Source organism: Temnothorax longispinosus, chromosome 6 (assembly GCF_030848805.1).
Source record: "Temnothorax longispinosus isolate EJ_2023e chromosome 6, Tlon_JGU_v1, whole genome shotgun sequence".
Classification (NCBI taxonomy): domain Eukaryota; kingdom Metazoa; phylum Arthropoda; class Insecta; order Hymenoptera; family Formicidae; genus Temnothorax; species Temnothorax longispinosus.
In genome coordinates, this window is record NC_092363.1 from 22,437,185 (window position 1) to 22,459,773 (window position 22,589).

A 22,589-nucleotide genomic window follows, 5' to 3' on the forward strand; every position below is an offset into this window, starting at 1 on the left:
TTTCATGCTACTGTCGACTGCGCGCGAAAACTGCGAGCGCGGCTTCTTTCGAGGTAAAATTTTATACGAAGCACATGTTATACGAAGCATACATTATGTTAACGGAATTTTGCATGCGCCGCACTAAAATCTAACCGGCTTTAAGTTATAAAGTCCCACATATTATAAACAAATTGCAATACAACTACAAATTGCAATATCCGAAATCCATTATAGACTTCTGACTTTTCCAAAATAGAATGCAATTATAGTCAAGAAATATTTCTTTCTTTACTTTCGTTCCTCACGAAAGAGGAAGCAAAAATGGAATACAAGTTGTTGAGATTGAAGTTAATATACGAAGTCTTATCCAGGTAAAACAGAAAGTCACAACAAAATCAAAATGACGTCAAAATGATGGTAAAATGATGGTAAAATGACCAAAAATCGTCATTTTGCAGTCGTTTTGACTTTATTGTGATTTGCTGTTCTACCCGAATGTATAATAAGCGCTTTGGAAGATGTGTAGCCACACTACGTCAAATGTTAAGAAATAATTTCATTTTATTTCATAAGTTATTAATGATTAATCCGAGAATTAGAACAGCCATGTATATTAAATGATGAAAAAAAAGCATCATCTTAAGATTCAGTTTGTCGACCTTACCGAAAAGGTAGTTTTGCCTCAACATAACGGCGGCCATCGTTGCGGGTACAATCTCGTGCACGGCATCGAATCGATACTTTGCCATATCTCACGAGTCACTGATGGATGCTTTCACGCCGCGTTCGATCAGCACCGCGGTTTCTTGCGTGATCAAAGCGCGATCACGCGAGTTCTCATTTTCTCGGGATAGCCTGAGCTTTACGAGCGCCTGCAAGGCGCTCCGCCAATTTTCTCCGGTGCCGGGGCTTGCGAGAGTCGTGGGGCTTGCGAAATCGCGCGCGGAGGAAGGCTGCTAAAAGTTAACGAAAGACGGAGAAATGGGTGGAAGCTAGAAAGAACGGCGAAATAAGCGTGGACGTCATTGCATCCGATTTTATCGGGCTTAAGAGGCATATCCATCAGCGCTGCCAGATCCATGAGCATTCCTGGCCGACGTCTCGAGAATTCCTTGTGCTTTTATAGAACCTCGTGAAAGTTTCATTCGACGTCAGCCGCATCTTCTCGCGGGGAGGAATTCTTCCATTTGTATCAAATGAAGCGGCGAGCGAGGAAGATGCATCGCATTCTTACAAAACTCTCTCTTTCTCTTAAAGATATCTCGTTATTTATTTTTCCTTGTGCAAATAACAGATTAGAATCGTAAAAGTTCTAACTTTAAAGAAATTATTAATAAAAGCAAAGAAAAGTTGTTTAAAAATTAGAATACATTATTTTAGACTGATTTATTTTTAAAATTAATAACTAGTAACGAATTGAGGAAAATAACTTTTCATAATTTATTATGGAATATCCGCGTTTTGTGGATATGTGCATGCGAATGTTCGATAATTAACGATTACTCTTCGACACACTTAAACACTTAAGCTAAAATGCATTAATGCATGATTTATTTTTTTATTACTTCTATTATAAAAATTTAATTTAAATGATTATTTTAAGAATATATATGCTCCCCTTGATAATTATATCGTTAATTAACTTTCTAATTAAATTACAGGAAATAAAAGAATAATGGATGACTTTTGTCTTTAATAATAATTAATTTATCTCTAATTAATTTTGGTCAGTATTAAAGATAAAATTCCCCGCAGAATGCAATCGATGAATTAAAAGACTTTTAAAAATAAGTGAATAATGTAAAATCCATATTTCACTAAGTACCAATACATTATTTAAAGTAAATCTTAAACGTTATAAGCCATGAAATCTCATCTAATTAAATATCTTAGTGAATTTTCGGAGTACCTTGTTAGCAGGAAAAACAACGTAAGACCGCAAAGAGCGCTAATTGGAAGAGGTAGCACAGAAATCTTTGGATTTCGTGTACTGGCAAATAAGTGCGGATACGATAACGCATATATATACATATGTATAACACGTGTGCTTACGCGTGCTACCATTTATATACGTTTTACTATTTACGATCCCGTCTTAGATATCACGCGTATATATGATGTTCTGCCTCCATATTGTCGAGACGATCTATCATAACCAGTGCACTTTGCGCTGCACCACTGCGATATATGGCGAAGGTATTACCGACACGAACGCGAACGTGTTGGCACGGCACGGGGCGGCTCCAAGTTCTCGAGGATTGCCGATTGGATTCCATTAGAGTTCATTAAAGCGTATTACGAAGGCCTCCACGGGGCAAGGCGGCGATCCATCCACTTTGAGTCCCGAAGTGATGATGATTGTTCCGGAAATTTCAGCGTTAAATCGCCGGCGCCTCGCCAGCGATTGGAGATTATCGACTTTTAAATTTTTCCTCGCGGGGAGAGAATTGAAACGCGCGCGACGGGATCAAGCGCCGAGCGATTTCGTGTCGCGCGAACGGCGCGCAATAATTATTCTCGCGTACAATCGCGCATTCTTCGCAAAAATAGCTCGATCGAGAGGGGGTTAAAATTAATTAGTCGTGGCGTGAAGAGTAATGATTTCACGCCGACGAGGATTGATTGACGCGGCACAACATAAAGGTCGCCCATATCTCCCGTGCGCTCGCGTGCATTAATGTTATCAAAATGTTATCAAAAGGGAGCCACCAGGCACAATGTTCAGCGGCGTGTGTTAGAAAAAAAAAAGACGGCCATTGTCCGCCGGCGTACACACGATCGGATGATACGCGACATAAACGAGATAATTTCATCGTCGCGTCGTCGTTACCTCGGCCATTCGATTTATGTGTCGCGCATAAATTTATAAATTACCCGCTACCTGCCGATATGTACGCGAGAAATTTGCATACGGGAGTACCTACCTGCGCACATACGAGTATATGAATGTATCGTTTTAATGTCGTCACGTAAATCAAGCCGCGCTTGTTGTCCGCTGCAGTCATCCGGTTGCATTGTGCGCGAAAGCAAGAAAATTTATATATATGTATATATTCGTGTCGCATTTTACGCGTTTCGAAATTAAATTCTGTTTTCGCGGTTAATATATGTAATCAGGATTACAATTGCAGAGAGCACGTATCCCTGTCCGTTATTGAGGCTAAGCGGATATTGTTGGAATGATGGTGCGTTGATTCGAGCGTGACGCGTTCATCGGGCTGGTCGTATTGATTACTAAAACGATATCGTCACCCTGTCAAAATTACGTTGCGTTATGTACATCCCGCAAATTTCTAAAGTTTCCCGCCTGCCGTCGCGTGTTATCTTAATTAAATTTTCGTTCGGTTGCGTGAATGTAAATGTTGTCGACTCGATAGCGTTTACACGCATTAATTCTGCGTTCATGAGTAAGAACTTTGATGAAACGTTTGTGCAACGGGGCGCAGTAATTTTCGCGTTACGAACAACCGTTTCGAAAAATTTGCGTTATCCGTTAAATCGGAGAGATTACACACGATAACTAATTTACGTGGTCGCAAGGCTCTCTTATCTGCATTACGAAGGGCGTATGTCGCCCTTTATCACGATCTAACGCTCGAACTCTTCCGTATCAACGTGGCGTTTGCCAGTCGCGTCCGCTGCTTTGGTATTCATAACGACGCGCCGAAGGCCTCGTTATATCGTGCCTGATGCATTCGCTTTGATATTTGGCACGATCCCGAAACTTTGAGTTGAAGTTGCAAATATGCGGCGGCTATACAGACTCGCGTCTGCTACGACCGCGTCAATAAAGAAGCGATATTTTTGCGAACGTCTAGCGTTGTCTCAATTTTTTCGCGGTCCAATTTTAAATATCTATTTTTGTTCGAAGAAACGAAGCGTCGTATTGATTATCCCTTGACGAATTAAATATATATATAGTTGTAACAAAATTAAATTTAGTAGTAATGAAATTTTATTTTTCGACTAATGTCAAGCGCACTCCGCCTTTGCAAAGACTCGATTTAAGAAAATCTGAAAAAACGATGGCAGAGCCAATCGAATTTTCGTCAAGAAAGAAATCCGGTAGAGAATCCGTAGTCAAGAGTAAAAAGTCTCTGGGACATCTTTATATTACTATACGGCACTAAAAAGAAGTTTCAATCATATTAAAGCCAATGCTGATTAAAGAGAGGAAGATACGAAAAAGTGACAAGACGCGAGCAAAAGGGACGGTTATGTAGAGGAAGACGGTGGAATGCCCGGGGAAATATAAACAAGTAGGGCTTTCAGTATACGTCGCTCGAATGAGCAATGTTTATGGCGAAAGTTCTCCACCGGTACGTGCCCTCGCGAGTATCGCAAATGCGACCGTGCATTTCCGGAACGCCGACGATTTGTCACGAGAAAGTCCTATAAGCTCCTTGGTTCACCGTTTCCTTCGGAAGGGCGGCGAACATACATATCTTTCCAATTCGAATTTCCATCATCGATCCTCCTTCCTGGCTTGTTGCATTATTACGATGACAGCTTTTAATTATTTTATTTATCGATTAATTTTATAACTAAATATGTTCTATTATCAACTACCAATTATTTCAGTTTTTACTTTTTACTATTTTGCTTTGTGTATATTGACGTGGTAATAAAGTAAAATATCGTAATATTTGAGCGTATCGGCTATGCTTTTCTTATTCCGTAATTCTCTTTTTATATACCTTCCTGGTGTTTCGACGATATAAATATCAGAAAATCGATTTTGTATCAATCTTCGCGTTTTGGAAAGCAAATCCCAATAAGTCTTGAGTGGCGAGACTTTTTTTCGTTCTTTTTTTAAAGAAAGATCTGGTGCTCATAAACTGATATCGTATTACCCGTAATTTCGAATGGTCAAAGTCGATTTCAAAATCAGCCCTTCGTCGGGAAATACGCGGCGTCTCCCAGCGCTTCGTGTTCCCGCAGGAATAGCGAATAGTATCGAATCGAAAATACATTCGATCGCGTTCGCGTAGGGATCCTTCTCGCGTTACACGGAGGATTGATACGAAAGTCGAAACCCCGAGCTCATTCTCGTAAACCGCGAACATAAGAGCCATCCATCGGTATGCGATTAGACGCCTCGACGGTTCTCAATTAATTTAGACGCGAATCATTAAAGGATAAATCCACCGGGATTCCCGCCAGCGCGCAGCGCACTGAAATTCCCGACGGCCGTCATTAACCGCACGATAAATGAACCGTGTACACTTGCACCTGTGTTCCATGACTATTTACGAGAATCCTCAGATCCATCTAGTGGATGGAGGTAAACCGTGAACAGAATTAACGAACGAATAAACGTCTTACTTTACAATGTATAAAAAAAAAAGTGAGATAAGTAATGCAATCAAGTTGTACCAAATTATTTTTAAATCATCGGCGAAATATTTTATACGCAGAGTGCTCCTTTTCTTTCCTTCTCTTTTTCAGAAGTATTGAAATAATTGAAACATCGTAGACTTCGATCAATTTGAAGCCGACTTTTCTTTAGCATATTTAAATCAAGTTTTAAATCAAAAGTTTGTTATACAACAAATCTGCTCAAAATTAAACAGAGTAAGATTTTGATACCCACATAACTTAAATCATGAAAAAGCTTTCATTTCTAATTGTTATTGAACTATAATCTAACTATTTAGAAAAAGTATTTTCATATTTATTTATTTTCTAAAGAAAAATAAACTCCAAACTGATTAAAAAATATGCAAAATTTAAGTATTTTAAAAACACAAAATTTATTTATCAATTTGAAACACGCGTCTTTGGAATTATTTTGCGAACAAAGCATTTAAGAAACGGGTTTTTATAAGCTGGGTCCGATAAGTTCGTCTGCACCCGACGAACAACTTTTTCAAACTCGCTGAGTCTTAAGCGACTCGCGATTTAATACGAAAACGGAAGCTGTCGATTATGCGATCGACGTAGCGGCTTTCAGTTTGAAATTGCGGCAATATCAACATTGTCTACTAACAATATTATATTATATTACAGTTTATTGAAGATGCGACAAAATTGCTGTCCCCGTCGATTATCGACACATTTTGCGAGATCCTATTAATGTCTTGTTTATTAAAGATTAAAATTCTGTTGCAAATAAATATTATTTACTTTAACAAAATTAATATAAATATATTAGCGCAAATTATTTGCTAAAACAATTATTAATCTTTAAATATCAGGGGTAAATTTTCATGTAACTTTATAATAAATATTGAAATATATTGATGATTAAAATAATATTTGAAATTTATTATATATATTCGTTTAATTCATAAACGATAATTGACTCGACTTTTACTAATTTGTACTACAAAAACATGTAATACATAATATTACATACATTATTCAATTTATATGGATTGAATTATTCAATTCGAAGATGATCGGTTTTCGAGGTAAATTTCACGTTGTGCCGAAACTTTATTGTTATTTGTTATTGCAAATAGAAGCTTCTAACTAAATTGTAGCAAAAGCATCAGTAAACAAATTGCAATGCAACCGAAGCTCAACCGACGTCGGTCGGTTTGTGCTTTATACGAGCAGCCACGTTTACTATGTTTGCTGCATAGCAGTTGTTTGGCGTTTCCCAAAGTTGAGATCCGAATTTCACCGCGAAGTGCTAAATCAACTGCACTTAATGCAAGTCCGTTGAACGAGGAGGGTAAAATGTTTGATAAAAGTTTCAGACACACACACGTTACATGTTATGCGTTACGGCAGACATTAAGAGCTTAAAAATTATGACTCTTTTAAATTAGCACACATTTTTCACGTTGTAAAAATTAAGCGAATTAAAAATGAGAATGTCCAGACTCATCAGACTCACGTGCGTCGTGCGTATTTAAAGTATTTTAATTACAAAACACAAAACATAGTTTTTATTAATTAAATAAATTATTAAAATTGGAGGCCGCATTGTTACTCGTAATTAAGTTAATCTCGCTCCAGAAGTAAAGTTTCTGATTATATGAATAATGTTGGGCTTGTAATTAATGTGGCGCACCCCGTAGCAGCTCGCCTGTTTGGACCATATTATATTGTAACGCTGTCTAATGGTATTAATACCTACCCGGTATAGAAGAGATCTGACAGTGAAGTTGATTACTTCGCTTTCTAATTACGTGAGAATTAAGTAACCAAAATTCAGGCATTTTCTCCTGCGGATTCACTGGCGAGAAACGTTCGTCTTATGTAATTCATTTGCAAAACCTAAATTTCGTTAGCATATAAAAATAACATGAATATATTCACTTTTTGGATGTGTGAAGATGGCAGTGTGGTCTAGTGGTATAAAGCGCCAGACTCGTAACTACGAAGAACCGGGTTCGAGTCCACTTGATCACAGGAATTTCAATATTCTAAACTGCACCTTTCCGCGCGGAAAAATTAACGGGAGGACTCTCGTGCGGAGAAACTGGGTTCCGTCTTTCGGAAAATGTTAAACCGTCACATAGCTGATAACTGCTAAGTGCATCCTCCATTTGCTACCAAGCCAGGATTCAGGATATAAGCGAAACAAATAATTACTCATGAATTGTATGTTTCTTACTCGCTTTCTCATATGATTAAAAAGACAAATCAAGTGATTCCTAACTTTGACATTGCGCAGAGAGATCCATATTATAACTATAACTGATTGATATATTATGTGCAATGTTTAAATACCAATGTAAATACGAATATCCATTTAAAATGGTGTATATTTAAAAAAAGCACTTGTTAGAGCATGGCATAATTCTTTACTGCCCACTACTTAACGATCTACAGTCACATTAGTAATTTACTTCTCACTACCTGACAATCTATAGCTATATTTCAAAAAAAAAAAAAACATTGTTAGAACACAACATATTTCTTTACTTCCCATTAACCAACGACCTTCAGCTACATGTGGCTGTAGGTCGTTGGTTAATGAGAAGTAAAGAAATATGTTGCGTTCTAACAATGTTTTTTTTTCCTTTTACCTTTATTTCTGTTTAAGATGATTGAATCGTGCTTTATGTAAAAGCACCTTACCACTAGACCATACTGCTACTTTTGCGCTATATTTTGTATAAGTGCAAATATATTATTTAATATCGTAGAAATAAAAATAAAAAATATGGATTTTATTGACTAATATCGCGAGATAAGCGTTAATAATATTCGCATATTTAAGTTGTGGCAAAGATATATGACGATATAAAATCGGTTACTAGTAGAATTTATGAGAGCAGTCGGATACATACGTTACTCTGAAAATTCCACTATGCAGTTTTCCCGAAGGCGCTCTACGTGTCTTGAGAGAGTAAAAAAGAGAAATGAGTAGAACTCATCGGGAAATTGCCCTTGAAATGTTTCGTTACGCTCCATAGAAGTAGCTGGGTGTACCATCAGGTTGCTCTAACGTTCTAAGGGTGTCAGATAGGAAGAATCTTATGACTGAGGCGTGATGAGAAAAGAAGGGGACGTCATTTTCTCGCTAAAAAAGAATCCACGCTCAGGTAGAAAGAAAAGTAAACCTGATTAGGGTCGCGATAGTAAATAAAGTTATGTAAAAAGTCTGGGTAAGAACGAAACAATGACTCTAAAAAATTTTGTTTTCTGTTTTATTACGAGCGTGTTTGAATCTCGGATAAAAAATAATTTTATTCATTAATTAATCGATTTAAGATATACAGTTTGTTTGTTAAATTAATGCACTTCAATTTTGGCACGTTGTTTTACGATATTTCCCTTGTGGCTTTTTCTTCATGAATATTTACTGAAGAGGGAGATTAAATATGAAGGATCATAATAATTACTAATATTTTGATGGAAAACAATCAACTTTTCTTCACGAAAAATAACAAACTTTGTTTTCACATTATTTTTATCCAGTTTACTGTTCAGTTGTGATGTAATTTCCATCACATTTGTATGTTTATGCCATATATTGTACAAACGGAAGCAATCTCTCTATTTTAAACACACAAATTATTAAAACAATTTGACACATAATATTACTATCTGTCATGTTTTATTATTTAATTTACATATTATCTCATTTATACTCGATTTATTTGCCGTTTTATCTATATATCCTACATCATATTGTCAAGCACCGTTCTTGTATAATTTATGTAATGAATTTCACCTTGTTTATTTCGGAAAAAACATTCTACCACATACGTCTGTATGCAAAACATTAACAACGTTCTGTTAATTAACTTGTACCAATCCTTCTGCCACCGTTTATATTTGCACGGCAGTATTATGTTGCTCGAGGATATGTACATCATATTATCTATATTCTGCTATGAGCCTTCGACAAATAAACGAGAAGGTAATCCGTGAATCCTTCCTTTCATGTTAGCAGCTTTCACGTTAGCAGCTAAAGCATTGCTTTGTAACTGCTTTCGGGGGGAAACAAAATTAATTTAAATGCCACAGATATCATTACTTTACTGTAAAACATTTTGCAAATTCGATATTTATACATGTAAAATGAGTGACGTTTACAAAGATAAGTGTTTAAATTGAAAATATACGATCGAAAGCTTACTCATCTTGTCGATGCGGTAAGATAAGTAACCCTTTGGGATGGATGATGTATTTTCAACAGTTTCTTGAGCTAGACAAAGTCTCAAGACTTTTCGCACGGAGAGTACAAACAAAAACGAGTCCGTGTCCTCGATATTCGAGCCGCTTTTCAAAATTCAATTTAAAACAGGTATATCGATTCATTGCCGTCACTCATGACAAGTTCCTCGACAACACTGACGCGTTATCGAGAACGTAAAATAGAACCGAAAAGAGTCGAAGGGACGCCGGCAAAGCGAGAGAATTGAAGGATTCTTTCAAGGATACCGGGGATACCGAGGATACCAAGGATACCAGAAATGACAATATAACGCTTCGACAGTCCGAAACGGTGGATTTCCCCACCGCCGTAGAGTTAGCAGACAAATTGAATATTTTTGAATTATTCTTTTTTATATAATTTGGGAATCATTTAGGGAAGTTTAGGAAAATTGTTTAAACATTTGGGTAATAATATTTTTCTGTTATTAACAAAATTTTATCGAGCGTCAAGTTAGCAGATAGCGACATATGTTTTATGTTTACTATGAATGGAATCGATTGGAAATTATTTGGGGATGACATCTTTATTGTAATTTTTATTTGGGAAAAGTCGCTTTTTTGTAATTTAAATAAATCTTTGTATTAAAAACAAAAATAAAAAATGCCTTAGGTCTCTTAGATAGAGTTGGGTACGTCCCTTTAAAAACGCCCAAAGACAGGTTGCAGTTGGATAGGGTTGGGTACGTCCCTTTAAAAAACGCCCCAGGATACTAATAGATTGCGAACCCTACGGGGATATGCAATAAATTACTAATTTACAGAAAACGGTGTTTTATATTACATAGTTTTTAAAGTAATTAAATAGAGCTTATACAAAAATGAAAATTCTGTATTTTTCGCTTTATTCTGTCTGATCATCAATCGATGAGATTTGTTTCCTAAGTCTGAAAATACAGATAATAAAACAGCATAAGGTGCGAAGAACAGTAATTGCGAAATAATATCAATATATGATTATCAAATTACAAATATATGTCGTAGTGTGCACTCATGATTATCTTCTTCACATATTTTTATGGTTTTATTGGCCTTATAATTACGCGATTGTTTGATATTTCAAATACAATGTCGAACATTTTGATCTTGCTTAAATAAGTTGAACTGATGTTTGGAAATTGTATCCAGCTTTCCAATCCTGGATGCATATAATACTATTGCTGACGTAGAAAAAGGCTGCAACTGTTAGCATTTAGAATTACACAATTAATCATAGTTGTAAACAAAAAATTTTGTACCTATGCTTTCCTTTTGTACATTTCCAATTTAAACCGAAAATACATTCGTAATTTGCCAACAATATAATAAACCATTAAACTTTTATTTCTTTCGGCCAAGACCTATTTCCCTACACGGAATGGCGATATTTTCGGTTTAATTATACACCGCGACTTAAATATCGGTGTCTCCATCTTATTATTGTTTAGTGTGTTATTGCGATAAATATTACCACATGCCTCAGTGGTCGAATTGGTACGACGCTCTACACGGAATGGGGGGGGGGGGTTCCAGGTTCGGACCCTGGCTGAGGTAATATTTCTCGCAATAAATTTAATAATTTAATTTAATTTAAATTATTTAAAAATGAGATGCTTATACATATAAATATCAAAGTTTATTAACGTCTTGACGATTAATCGGACCAAAATCGTAGTCGAAAGAAATTTCCAATTTAGATTCAAGATTATATCATTTTTGAGTTAAATTCGTGACACAGACATCGAGTTGACATTTTTCTTTTTGTAATAATTCTGTTATCGTGATCCTGTTTTACTTTTTCCAATTTGTTTAACATATTCTTTAATATGCGTTTTAAGAGCTTTAATCTGTTAAACAAACGAAACATAAGAGAATGTAACTTTGTTAATACAGCAATTTATTTCACACATCTAAGATGAAATGATTTAATTTTTTTGGTTTTCATTCTTTGTAGACAATTCAGTTCCAATGTTATCGTTTTTGATAGTTTGGCCGCATGATTTCAGAGTTTCATTTCTTCTGCTTCCTGCATTGAAATTTCTCGCCCTTTTTACTTGATCATTTTTTATAATTAAAGGATATAAAAGTCTTAGAACATATCGATATCTATATTGCGTTCATGTCAACTTCCATACAGCACACACACACAAAATGTTTTCAAAAAATATTTTTAAATATTTTTATAAAAATATTGCAAGATATATTTTAAAATAGTTTAAGAAATATTATAAAATAGGGACAAAATCGTTTGTGGTAACATTTTTAAGAATATTTTAAGAATATTTTAAAAATATTTATAAAAATGTTCTTCTTTATCACCCAGACAATATTTTCTTAAATATTTGAAATATATTTTTAAAATATTAATTTAATTCTACATATTTTATAATGTTTTATAATCTTGTTCCAAAATATTTAAAAATATTTTTAATTTATTATTAGTTCTATAATCTTTTTTCAAATATTTTTGAAATATTATGAAATATTCTTAATTAAAAATGATGCATGGTAGCGCATTTTTCCGTGCCAGTTTGCAACGACGCCGCTAGGCGGCGCATAATGGTAAGACTAACTCGCAAGTAAATTTCAGTTGGGATCTAATATAAGCTCCTGCCTCTATTCCGAAGAAAAAGTGGCCGCACTGTGTGTGGCTATTTTGCACACGTGTCGCCGTATTGTCCTCGGAATAAAGAACTGCGTCCGACGGTCGTTTGGGACGCGTGTTTGGGAACAGTGGTTCTCTGATGTAATGAATCTCAATTCGCGCCTCGATCGCCTTTCTTGTCTCTGGTATTATCGACTTTGGCCAAAAAGCCTCCATGCTGTTTAGACACACGATTTTCTTCAAACCAGCCGGTACTCGCACCGTCGTATACTTTACATTTTGAGTACAATCCGTCTCGCTGGTTTGAAGAAAATCGTGTGTCTAAACAGCATGGAGGCTTTTTGGCCAAAGTCGATAACACCAGAGACAAGAAAGGCGATCGAGGCGCGAATTGAGATTCATTACATCAGAGAACCACTGTTCCCAAACACGCGTCCCAAACGACCGTCGGACGCAGTCGGAATAGAGGCAGGAGCTTATATTAGATCCCAACTGAAATTTACTTGCGAGTTAGTCTTACTATTATGCGCCGCCTAGCGGCGTCGTTGCAAACTGGCACGGAAAAATGCGCTACCATGCATCTTTTTTAATTAAGAATATTTCATAATATTTCAAAAATATTTGAAAAAAGATTATAGAACTAATAATAAATTAAAAATATTTTTAAATATTTTGGAACAAGATTATAAAACATTATAAAATATGTAGAATTAAATTAATATTTCAAAAATATATTTCAAATATTTAAGAAAATATTGTCTGGGTGTTAAAGAAGAACATTTTTATAAATATTTTTAAAATATTCTTAAAATATTCTTAAAAATGTTACCCCAAACGATTTTGTCCCTATTTTATAATATTTCTTAAACTATTTTAAAATATATCTTGCAATATTTTTATAAAAATATTTAGAAATATTTTTTGAAAACATTTTGTGTGTGTGTGCTGTATGGAAGTTGACATGAACGCAATATAGATATCGATATGTTCTAAGACTTTTATATCCTTTAATTATAAAAAATGATCAAGTAAAAAGGGCGAGAAATTTCAATGCAGGAAGCAGAAGAAATGAAACTCTGAAATCATGCGGCCAAACTATCAAAAACGATAACATTGGAACTGAATTGTCTACAAAGAATGAAAACCAAAAAAATTAAATTATTTCGTCTTAGATGTGTGAAATAAATTGCTGTATTAACAAAGTTACATTCTCTTATGTTTCGTTTGTTTAACAGATTAAAGCTCTTAAAACGCATATTAAAGAATATGTTAAACAAATTGAAAAAAGTAAAACAGGATCACGATAACAGAATTATTACAAAAAGAAAAATGTCAACTCGATGTCTGTGTCACGAATTTAACTCAAAAATGATATAATCTTGAATCTAAATTGGAAATTTCTTTCGACTACGATTTTGGTCCGATTAATCGTCAAGACGTTAATAAACTTGGATATTTATATGTATAAGCATCTCATTTTTAAATAATTTAAATTAAATTAAATTATTAAATTTATTACGAAAAATATTACCTCAGCCAGGGTCCGAACCTGGAACCCCCCCCCATTCCGTGTAGAGCGTCGTACCAATTCGACCACTGAGGCATGTGGTAATATTTATCGCAATAACACACTAAACAATAATAAGATGGAAACACCGATATTTAAGTCGCGGTGTATAATTAAACCGAAAATATCGCCATTCCGTGTAGGGAAATAGGTCTTGGCCGAAAGAAATAAAAGTTTAATGGTTTATTATATTGTTGGCAAATTACGAATGTATTTTCGATTTAAATTGGAAATGTACAAAAGGAAAGCATAGGTACAAAATTTTTTGTTTACAACTATGATTAATTGTGTAATTCTAAATACTAACAGTTGCAGCCTTTTTCTACGTCAGCAATAGTATTATATGCATCCAGGATTGGAAAGCTGGATACAATTTCCAAACATCAGTTCAACTTATTTAAGCAAGATCAAAATGTTCGACATTGTATTTGAAATATCAAACAATCGCGTAATTATAAGGCCAATAAAACCATAAAAGTATGTGAAGAAGATAATCATGAGTGCACACTACGACATACATTTGTAATTTGATAATCATATATTGATATTATTTCGCAATTACTGTTCTTCGCACCTTATGCTGTTTTATTATCTGTATTTTCAGACTTAGGAAACAAATCTCATCGATTGATGATCAGAATAAAGCGAAAAATACAGAATTTTCATTTTTGTATAAGCTCTATTTAACTACTTTAAAAACTATGTAATATAAAACACCGTTTTCTGTAAATTAGTAATTTATTGCATATCCCCGTAGGGTTCGCAATCTAGTATCCTGTGGCGTTTTTTAAAGGGACGTACCTAACCCTATCCAACTGCAACCTGTCTTTGGGCGTTTTTAAAGGGACGTACCCAACTCTATCCAAGAGACCTAAGGCATTTTTTATTTTTGTTTTTAATACAAAGATTTATTTAAATTACAAAAAAGCGACTTTTCCCAAATAAAAATTACAATAAAGATGTCATCCCCAAATAATTTCCAATCGATTCCATTCATAGTAAACATAAAACATATGTCGCTATCTGCTAACTTGACGCTCGATAAAACTTTGTTAATAACAGAAAAATATTATTACCCAAATGTTTAAACAATTTTCCTAAACTTCCCTAAATAATTCCCAAATTATATAAAAAAGAATAATTCAAAAATATTCAATTTGTCTGCTAACTCAACGGCGGGGCGGTGATTTCCCCGGCTCTCTCGATCAATTTTGGAATTTAATTTTCGAGTTTGTACTACGCCGCAGCAGAAATATCGACGGATGTTAGATATATTTCAATCTCAGTTTTTCGCGTGCGGCGAAACATTTCCGCGGCCGCGGATGTAAGCGCGTGCGGCAATTAAAACGACGCGCGCGAAATACGACGGATTGGCGGAACGGCTTTCCCAAAGAGCGAAGTGCATACACGGCCGGAGGCATTCGCGCGGTGCATCGAGCGGCGAGAGATAACACCCGGAAGCGAAACGCGTTACGTTATGGCGAGATGCGGCCGCGGCGGTAGTTGAGGTGGAATTTGCAGATCGGGCTCGAACGTGCCTTGTTCCAAAGTGCCTCCAGAGCTAGCCGATATTGACGCACTCCGTCGAACGTTTGTCTCGTCATATCTCGATATTTACGACGATTGAGGGCCCTTTCGGAGTTCCCTTCCGAGTGTGTTATCACCGCGCACTTTAGGAGACCGCTTGGACGAACGAACTTACACCGATGGCTCGCTAATAATGGTACGACCGACGTTACGACTCTACGACTCGAAACTACGTATTTCTCTGTCGACATTCAAGTACTCAACTCAGTACGATGCATTTCCATACGCGTCCGTGGCTTCCCGAAACGTATTAAAGTTCTTCCATTTATGTGTATTACTTGCGTAACTTTAATTTACTCGTTTTAATTTTCATATTAATTTTTATTTGAATTTTTCATCCAAATAAAGATCTCTTTTATTCAAAACTAATTCCAGAGGATATAATTTTATCTTCGTAATTCGTAATATTGGACAAAAGATTCATGGTCGATGATCTTTTCAACTGCTGGCACGCGATATGAGGGTAATTCGTTGTCATAATAATCGCGCAAAACAAATATATGTAACAATCATGTCAGTTAATAAACTCCCATACGAGTACGCGACTGTAACTAAAATACGAGATGCGATTTCGATGGCAAACGTAATACGGAAATTAAAATTTACCGAAAATGAATTCGTTAATTTGATATTCATTGCGCGAGTTTTGAAGCGATCCTCGATCCTCTCTTATCGAGTTGAGCGTCGCCGGAAGATAGAAAAGAGGCACGGTGTGGAGATAGAGAAAAGTAAAGGGAGAAAAAAGAGAAGATCGGGAGTAGGATGCGCTCGATAAAGGCACCTATGCAAGAAACCATTTCGACCGAGATATCGGCTAACAGAAGGAGAAAGGACTTCGAGCCGCGAAAGGGGGGGGGGGAGGAGAAGGAGAAGGGCGGTCGGAGAATGAGATGGGTAGGGTTAAGGGGTGAGGGTGAGGTATGGGTGCGGAAACTACGCTGGGAATCCAACCTAACTGAGAATCAATAGAAATTTCCACGGTGCACGCATCGGGGAGGTCTCGATATCCATTTCCCCCTGAACAAACGTCTTTCGGTATCGTAATCTTTTCCGAGCACATCCATCGTTCCCTTTTCCTCGCTTCATCTCTTTCGCGTTCGCGTTGTTTTCCGATATCCGGCCGACTCCGCGGTTTGACCCGAATCGTAGCCATTTCAAAGCGGACAAAAATATTTTCTCGCTTCTTTGGATCGTCGCGAGTGACACATTTCACCTTACGTGAACAGAGAATTTTACACAGTTACTGCTAATCTACTAATAGCAAATTGTTATTGTTATACGAAAATTATCGATTTTCGTATTATGCTTACGGAAAAAATTATAGAGAAGTTGTGCACGTGTCTTTTTTATATCTTTTAAAATAAATTCAAGATAAGTGCGTTACACTTATAAAATTTGTCGTGAAGAAAAGATGGATACTACAATAATAAGCAAACAAAAATTAATGCAAGAACATGTAAAAAAAAAAAGAAGAAAATCTTACAGAATATAATTTCAATTAACACCTTTTACGTAATATATATATTATTCAATTAAGATCGACTTTAGAATACAAATATTAGTCATCGTTAATTCGGTGGAAAATCACAGATTCCGAGAACAGTAAAAAAAACCCGTGTTTAATTCTAGCCTTGTAAAAGAAATTCCGAGATCTCAACGGGACACCAAATTAGACATCGCAGATGGATCTTGTGAGAACTGATGAAAAATAACTCTCCACAATGAGAGTTATTACGATTCCCCGCTGGGACGAACGCGTTTGTCCATCTGACACGAGGAGTAGCGATATCATCCAGCGGTTATATGCTAATTATTAGAATCGTACAACATTTTGTACGACACGCCCGAAAACTAAGAAAATGCGGTAGTTACGATCGAGAGCAAATAAGTCTTATTGTTAGCGCGACATTTTACACGGCACTCCCGAAAACGTGATACGACAAACCGTCCGAGGTTTGCTTGTATATTCGGCGGCGATTGTCGGTGAAAACTGACATGCACAAATCACATAAGAGTCATTGCTATTGATTTTATATGCAATGAGTAGCTTCCTCGTCTTTGGGCTTTCACACCCTCGGAGTACTGAACCCTCCTATCTCGTCAAAGTCATACGTACCCGTAGGGCGAGTACAGCGAAAAATCATATAATTATTCTCTCTAAATTTCTCGGAGTGAAAATTCGGCCGATAGAGTGAGATTTCACTCTTTTGGAGTGAGATCTCACTCCAAAAAGAATGAAATCTCACTCCAAAAGAGTGAAATCTCACTCTATCGGCCGAATTTTCACTCTGAGAAATTTAGAGAGTTGGTATACTTAGAGAAAAATAAGTATAAGTATCGATCAATTCGACGAAGTTGCGGAATATTTAATTATAACATCAATACCAAATATATTTTATTTAACTATTTAATTTTAAACAAGTGATTGGTATATGGGAATTCGTCATTACTCCGATCTAATATTTTTTTACTTTGTTTTACCTCTAATTTATAACTAATAAATATTAATTTGTAAGTGAATTATATTTAAATCGACGAATAATTCTAATGTTACGCTAAATATCGAATCCAAAAGTACTGCTAATGAAATAATTATCGTAAGTAGAAGTTTTACAATACGGCTTTCAATGCGGATTTCAAAATTACAACACTTTCAATGTTAGTTATTTGGTATTTACGTGCACCAATGAATCTAATAAATGAATATATGATACAATAAACGGTATATTTTATCATTGATTTACAATATTTATATTATTGCTAACATGATATGTAAAAATACGTTTAAATGCATATATCACACACACATAGCACACATATATGTATATGTATATGTATATAATATAATACAATTTTTACATTTCGTTATCGAAATAAAATAAATGTCTTTTTGTGACTCATCAATCGATGCATAACAGCGATATTGTTGGTCTCGTCCTCCTCTTCTCAGGTTGATCACATAAATCACATGAATCACATGAATCACGTGAATTATCATTGCAACATTTGAAATACAGATAATTACCGCGTTAACAATCACGTACGAACTATCTATCAAAATACATATCGCGTGACACTTTGCATGACATTCCCAAGTTAAATTAGAAGTTAAAATTAAAATAAGCTATCCATTAAATACATATGTATACATATAATGATTTCTCATTATTTGAATCTCTTATTCGATGCTTCGTATATACATGGCATTGCGTGAAATATTTATTTCGATAAAAAGTAGCTTACATATGTTTACGAATCGTTGATTTCATGTGCAAATGGTCGCTTATTATAGTCATCGTAAAATATAATAACGTTTAATATTATATGTTTCGAGAGAGAAAATAATACCGCGTAGTGGTTCGCGGTGCTATTACACTGCTCGAGCATTGATGTACGAATAGCGCGGCGATTTTGTATAGCGGCATGCTGTAGGTACGCTAATGCCGCATAAACAAACAAGTAGACCGCATATCAGCCGAGTTGACATTCCTACGAAATGGTTTCATGTAATAAAATTAAACATTACAAATTATTTCCCTTGCTCTTCGAAAGAATTATGATAAATAAGCTGTTATCAAATCTTCACTATTTCGTAAACTCAATTTGACGATTCGTATATTATTTCGTGCTCTTGATCCAAAATTAATAAGCGAATTAAATTGAGAAATGCAAAGCGCAACGAAAAATATCATGAAAAATTTAAATGCAAGAGTCGTTAAAAAAATAAACGTCTTTCGTAAATATGGCACATTAAAACAATAATTTATAATTCACTTTTCTTCGATTGTTTTATATAAAAAAAGTCACAGAAAAAACTCGATAAATATTTGTTGTTTTGATCTACTTATGAGAATCGTTAATTACAGTAGTTAATAAATCATGGATTGGTAATTAAAGATAAGGAAATAATCTAGGAGTCTCTTAGTATTTATCATGATCGCGCGTCTCTCTCTCTTTCCCTCTCAATTAGCGATAACATACAAAACAACTCACGCTGTTGGATGTCGGCGTACAAATGATACGCCGAAAATAAAAGTATCAAGACCACATAATATTCATTTTTTTTGTTAGCCCTAAATACTTAATATTTGTACTTTAGAAAGTAAATTTATGCTACATAATCTATTTTTTGCTTTTTAAATTAATTCAATAAATTATTATTGGATATGACAATTTTGATTGTTTAAAATAGATACTACTACGACTTTGATATTTTTGTATTAAAATTTTCATAATATTCTGTTAAAATATTTTGTTAAAATATTTTGTTAAAATATTTGGTTGAAATAATGTTACATAAGAGGAGGAATAGTATACAATTATACAACAAATTTTTACGATATTTACCCTATTTAACATTATATCTGAACATACATATATCAGTCAGTCATAAAGTAAAATGTTAAAATGTTATACTTTATTAATACGAAACGAAGAATAATGTCAAAAGAATAAAAACTACACAATATATTATTTGTTGAACCTCACGCAAACAGTTTAAAGTTAATTTAATATGTATTATGCTTTATTAATCACAAAATAAATTCAAAAGCTCGCCTTGCATCGATTTGCTCTGAAGATTTAATGATTCCTTCATGGATACTACGATTTAAAGTCGTAAGTTACTCTTTCCGGCGAAGCCTGCTAGTCGCCTTGCATGATGGTCAATGGCTCGAAAAAGACTAAATTCCGGTCACGAACTATTTCGGTTAGAAACAGACCAACGGCAATGATTTGCTGTAATGATCGTGCAAGATCTCGATAAATCGACCTTTGGTCAGTCGTTTATCAGTATAACAACGTGCCTTTGAAACATCGATACCAAACGATATTGAATGTAATACCGGATACAATCCCTATGAAACAATGATTTTATTCCGCGACAGCGTGGCATGAATTACAAACGTTACGTAAAAGCGAACATGATCCTGTCGCACGGATCTCGTGATTAAAAATATTTCCCATCGTAATATAAATTCCAGTGACGCTTACGGAAAGTCAATGCGCTTCTTATCGATCGCGCCGCGTTATAATTGTTACATGTTTCTCTGCAAAATTATTCTCCTTCTGGAGAGCTCGTGTCTCTAACGAGAACCTAAAACTTCGGCTCTTTTAGGTCCAATCAATTTTGCAAAACGTAAAAATCGAAATGGGCCATATACCTTTACCTGGAATATCGTAACAGGAACTTCTTATCTTTAGCCGGCTCCCCGTTCGATCGGAACAATCCACTTTATCGCGAAATGGGCGGAGGAACTGAGAGATGATCGGCGTGATGAATGAGCGTTTCCGGCCGCTGTCTCGGCCAAACAAACTATTAATTCCACGGACAGAGTTAAGCATCGTGGAGCGCGCGCGTTATATCGTCCGTGAATCCGATTACGTGTACGCTCGTAACTCCTTTCTTTCCACGACTCGCAAATCCGCTTGAAAACATTTATCCGATGGTAATATCGCGCGTTGTCCATCGATTTATAACTCGGGGAAACTCGGCAATGCGGGTAAACGCAGTAACTGCCATTGCTCGCGCTTCACCGCAGTGTCTTTGTATAACGAATTTTAATATCCATTACGGAGATCACGAAGATATTCCGAGATCGCTCTGAAATATATTCCTCCGGTTTTCCTTCTTTTATTCTTAATATTTCGAAAAATTACTGAAACCGTCTTTGCGATATGCAAATTGTATTCCGCTTATACTTTTAGTAAAATATAAAAATTGGCTCAATTTCTCTTTTAAAATTAATTTACAAGATGTTAGATTTTTGCTGCGCTACATTCTGAATTCTGAGACTGACACGTCAGACAGTTAAATGCATGTATAAGTACGCAGCAAGTACTTCTTGCTTATTAGAAAAGATTGATGGCTTCCAACTTCCTCTCAAGCGTGTCTGACCTACGCGTATATTTTTTCCACTGTCGCGAACCACCCGGAGGACGAACAAAGAAAAAGTGTCAAGTGAAATGGAAGTCTCGCTAGTTGGAGGCATCACGTTGTGTAAAATTCTTATTTCTCGTCTGCTCATTATTATTCCTTTGCGTTACAGTTAAATTGCCTTAACAGTTTTATCACTTTGGAAGTCGCGCAAAGCGATTTGCGTTTTTTACAACTGCTCATTAAGTATTCGATTTGCAAATTTAAGTAAAAGAAGAAAGAAACTCAATTTTTAAAAAAGACTGTATTTAACATCTAACGGGTCTAGCTGTAACAAGAGATTGTTACGGGAAAGTTTTCCATGTTCGCTGAGATCGGAGATTGTTCGGAGAAACAAAATCGTGTTATGGATGATCGTGATATATTACACCGCCCACCGCATCGCAGTGATTAGATACTTCGGCTTATTAGGAATCGATACGCCGCAGCATCGCGTTTGCGAGCTTCCTCAGGGTCAACTTGCAAATGGACGGAGTTCCCTCCCGCAGAAAATAAAGCCGCGCCACAAAGCTGTCCGATTTCTGCCACGAGAAGACAATGCGACGAAATAGCTGCTAGTTGTAACAATACGTGCAACAACCGGCTATCTTTCAACGGGTGCACGTGCATCGATGGACAATGCCGGGAGTAGCTTGCGCGGATGCTGCGAGCTATCGCGAAAGATGGCTAACTCGACGGACGATATGCGATGCCGATGCGTTCCCTTTTGTACCGTCTCCACTTTCGCTGAAAAAAAAAACGCGCACGTAAGAGAACAACAATGCAGGGAAGAAACAATCGACAGCTGCGGATTAAAATCGAGCGACGGTGTCGTCAAATTATGAGAGCGTATAAGGAGAGAGAGCGAAGTTTTGGGAAACCAGTAGTATAACTGTATGCATGACGCGATCTAACTAACGAACAACTAACATCCATGAGATTTAAATCTCTCGGATATTAAAATATCTGAACTCTCATCGCGATCATCATCAATTGATAATTAATCTGAGAAACGAGAATAATATAGAAATTATTCCTACGCTATATACGTCGAAATAAATAAGTTTCTCTTGCAAATTTTTCGCGGATTTTTTTAAGAACTCGATAAATGGACGCATAATACGTATTTGTCGTAAGCGGAGGGCACAATTGAATTAAATTGTACGGTCATTTGTCGATTAACGAGCAAAAACCGGAGTATCTAGCGCAAGTTGACAAGCACGCTTTATCGATCGCGAATTTTCAAGTCGGAAACGCATTCCCTTCGTCGACGTATACCGCGAGAATAAATCACGCTTCTTTCTCATGCCGTAGTTTACATGATAATCTGATAAATA

At 35.8% G+C, this 22,589-nt stretch overlaps 1 protein-coding gene across 1 annotated transcript in view; it reads left to right on the top strand.

Moving 5' to 3' along the window:
• Nucleotides 1-22,589, top strand: part of Nachralpha4 (nicotinic acetylcholine receptor alpha4) — a 255,707-nt gene that overhangs the window by 85,144 nt on the left and 147,974 nt on the right. The gene's annotated exons all lie outside the window — the stretch shown is intronic.